We start from the raw sequence: 3,843 nt of genomic DNA, 5'->3' as shown, positions 1-3,843 counted from the left end.
AAAAAAAAAAAAAAAAAAAAAAAAAAAAAAAAAAAAAATAATTTGCACTTCCAGCCTCTTGCTTGGAACATAGTAGTAATTGACCGAGATCAAATAACGCTGAACGTGCATAAATAATAGCTTTTGGCATATTTGTCATTCCATTAATATTCTTTTAAGAACTCTCTGAAAGTGGCAGATACAAAAAGGGTTTGCAAGTTAATATTAGAACATGTTACTTCGGACCATCCAAGCATGCTCTTGTCCAGGGTTTCCGCACCGGCAGTTGCTGTCTTTTATTGGGATTAGGCTGTAAAATTGCCCCTTCAGCAGATCTGCTGTCAGGGCTCATGGAAAGAGCAACAAGGGAAAAGAAAGCGGAGGGAGAAGCTGGCCGCTAACCTGGAGGAATCCGAGCGAGGCGCTCCTGCTCTACAGTCACGCTGCTCCGAGATGGATGTGTCAAAGCTTGTGATTTGCAGAGCTTTGCTCAGCTCCTCTCCCAGCGCCTAAATCGGGGGCCCTCGGTGACACAGAGAGCTCCCTGCACCCCTTGGGGCGAGCAACCCCACTAAACTGGGCAGGAAACCAGCTGGGACCACGGTTAGGGGGTGGTTTTTAGCCCTAGTCCCAGGGGGCAGAGCGGGTTCCCCTACACCACCCAACACAGCAGCTCAGGGCAGGATTTGAGCTGGGTGGACAGTTCAGAGGGAATTGTCCATCTGGGGAACTTCTCTTCCTCTGCACTCCTCATCCACTAAAGAGCTCAACTCTGAGCTTTGCTCCAGTTAATCATATCTGCTAATTACTCTGCAAGTGGTCATCTTCTGCACTAGGTGTAGGGGGTGATGCTGGCAGGACACACCTGAGTCCCGTACTGGTTTCCCATGGCTCCCACTGGGATACAGACTAACCCTAATGCAAACCTGCCTGTAATGGTGCCACTCCAGAGCTGCTTCTGCACACTCTGTGGTTGATCTGTAAGACAATCTTTGTGGGAAGTGAAGGTAAAAATCTTCATAGAAGTCAAGGTGTTGATTAAAAAAACCCCTCAACTGTCAAGGGACTATTTCTGTAAGGACGTCTGTTTGTTTGTTCCTTAGCTTGGTTTCCTAAGGAAGCCAGGATTATATGATCAAACTGTTACAGCCTTTTGAACTCCTGGGCCAACTCCAATCAAAATTGACAAGGGGGCAGAGGTCTCAGAAATAATCAGGTTGCTGTGATTTTCAGAAAAATAGACTGCTGGATAGCAGAGAGACAGATCCTGTTAAATCCCTACTAAGGCTGTAACCAGAGCTCAACTCTTAAGAAACACCAGAGAAGCTAAATGAGAGTGAGCACATTACAAACATCCCAGCAGTTTCTACCTTGGCTACTAGAGAGAGCAGCTATGAGGCACAATTACCAAAAAGTAGGCTTCATGTGTTTTGCTGCTTGAGGAAATACTTAATGGTTGTATTCATCTTTCTTCAATACTTTCTGGACCAAACTGCCCCTTGACTTGAAGAGCAGCAGAATATCAAAGGGCAGATCTAGGCACTGGCAGAGTCTTCTGAGACAGTTTCCATACTGTGGTTAACAGCATCATCCAGGGCAGCAAACTACACAAACAACCCCCTCCAGGCTGCCTTGAGGAAGCCCATGGCGTGGTAATGGCCTAGGAGACTGGGAGATGAGTGTTCATGAGTTTGTACAACAGAGACTTTGGCCTCATCGATGTCTGTGTTATATCTTTAAGAGTCGTGTAGAAAACCAAGTTACTGTTTTTAACAGACTAATCCAAACCCTGTCAAGTGGCAAGGAGGGGAGAAAGAATGAAAACTCTCCCAAATACTTTGATGAGCCTCAGGCTCTTAACATTTTTTTTTTTTTTTAAGTAGTAAAATAGATCAAGGAACACAGTTTTATTTAGACTGTGAAACTCAAGCAATAACTTTGCCTATAAGAAGGCATCTTTGCTTCTTGCACTCTCAGCCTAGCCTGGAAAACAATTCTATTAATTCACATTTGATACAATTAATACTCAGCTGGATGCTACATGGTGCTGGCTTTCGAGGTTGTTGTGTGCTGCCATGCTTCCAGGTTTAGGTAGATGATGCCAGTAGGAAGGGGGGTGGTACTGTAAACTGGCAAATAGACCCATTCATGGGAGACACTTGACTTCCTAGTCCAGAGAGAGCACGATTCATAACTGCAGCAAAGGGCAGCATCCAGTCATTCTACACTGCTACAAAAGCAATGAAACCTTCCCTGGCAAGCCAAGTGCAGAATGAGATATTTCCTCCTTGCTGATGCCAAGTCAAACTGGGCCAGTTTGGAATAGCTCAGCTAGCCAGATTGCCAGCTCATGGCTGTCTCAGAATCTGAGCTGTCGTTTATAAAAATAAAAGCACAAATGTTTTTGTTGTCGTTGAAAATACTCCCAGCACTGACAGTTCTGAAAATTAATATAATGTGAACAAGATACAAAAGACTTTCTGAGCCTGTAGAAAAGCCAGGTTCCTTGACAAGAGAGAATTATTTTACTCTATGTCATTGGATTTTTAACTCTGAAACCTAAGGAAGGCAGTCAAGCTAGCAAGTATTTCACCACCCACAGGAGTTCAAGATTTGAAGAATCTCATTGAATGGAATCTAACTTTAGCATCAGACACAGCTAAATTGGGGATAAACTAAAGGAAAACTTTGGAAAAATAGAACAAGGGAAAACAAATAAGACCAGATTCCTTCCAGAGCACACAGCTGCCTACGCATACTCCAGCTAATCCCTTCTGGCAGATTTCCTTTTTTTTTCCCCAGATCTGACCATTTCCCTTCTTTTAAGACTTTTTGGTCTTTGAGGTGAGGGAGGAAGGGAAAAAGAAGGAATGAAAACAGGGAATGCCATGAAAGTCCATTGTATGCAAGACTGGAATAATCTAAAATTATTACAAATGCAAAGCAATGCATGGGAATAGATAGATAGATGATAGATAGATAGATAGATGATAGATAGATAGATAGGTAGGTAGGTAGATAGATAGATAGATAGATAGATAGATAGATAGATAGATAGATAGATAGATAGGAATTCCACATGGAGCCAGCCAAGGACTGGCCTCACTAGGACATGTAGAAATTGGAGTGGGAACCAGTTTGTGAAGGAGCAGCAAAGGCCAAAGATCAAACCGCACGGCATGAAGTGGAATCACCAATTAATTTAAACCACAAAATTTCCACTAAATATCTGAAGCAGTCTATTTATTCAATACCTAATTTCTGTCCTCAAAGCCACATGAACAAAAATCCTGAACATATTAGAATCAGTATTGGTATGTTCTAACTTGGACTTCACACATCTTCATGTGTGATGAAGTAAGGCTCAGTCTTCCCTCTAGTCTTGGTCTTAAACAGAGAACTGAGATATGATATCTGCAAAGTGCTGGTTTTCTGTAGTTTAGTCTTTAGCTGAAAGATTATGTATGTTGTAGAAGACAAAAAAATGTCTATAAGGCTATTTCACAGAAAGCATTTTTCTGTCTGGAACATCAAGAACATAAAGAAGAGCAGCTACTGGGAAGCACCATGCGATAATGCTGCCAATAGAGGAGAAAAATGTCTGCTTAGAAATTTCAATCCACTGTCTTTAAGGGATGCAATTTACTTCTGGGAGCTGGGAGTTACCTTTCTGATCTCTAGGAGGACAGGCCTAGGTTCCCACCTCCTTGCTGCTCCTGGAATAAAGTTAGGAGGAATAAGGCTCTTGTATTCCTCTTAAGCTCTGAGGATATTACTTATTGATTGTCTGAGGGGTCAGGCAGTTTTTTGTCATTTTATGTGGCTGGAATAACAGCAAAGTAGATTCCAACTCCAGTTCCCACT

Source organism: Athene cunicularia, assembly GCF_003259725.1.
Source record: "Athene cunicularia isolate RWA chromosome 13 unlocalized genomic scaffold, athCun1 chr13_part1, whole genome shotgun sequence".
In the NCBI taxonomy this organism is placed as follows: domain Eukaryota; kingdom Metazoa; phylum Chordata; class Aves; order Strigiformes; family Strigidae; genus Athene; species Athene cunicularia.
The sequence above is the reverse complement of the archived record's forward strand: the minus strand, read 5'-3'. Positions refer to the sequence as shown.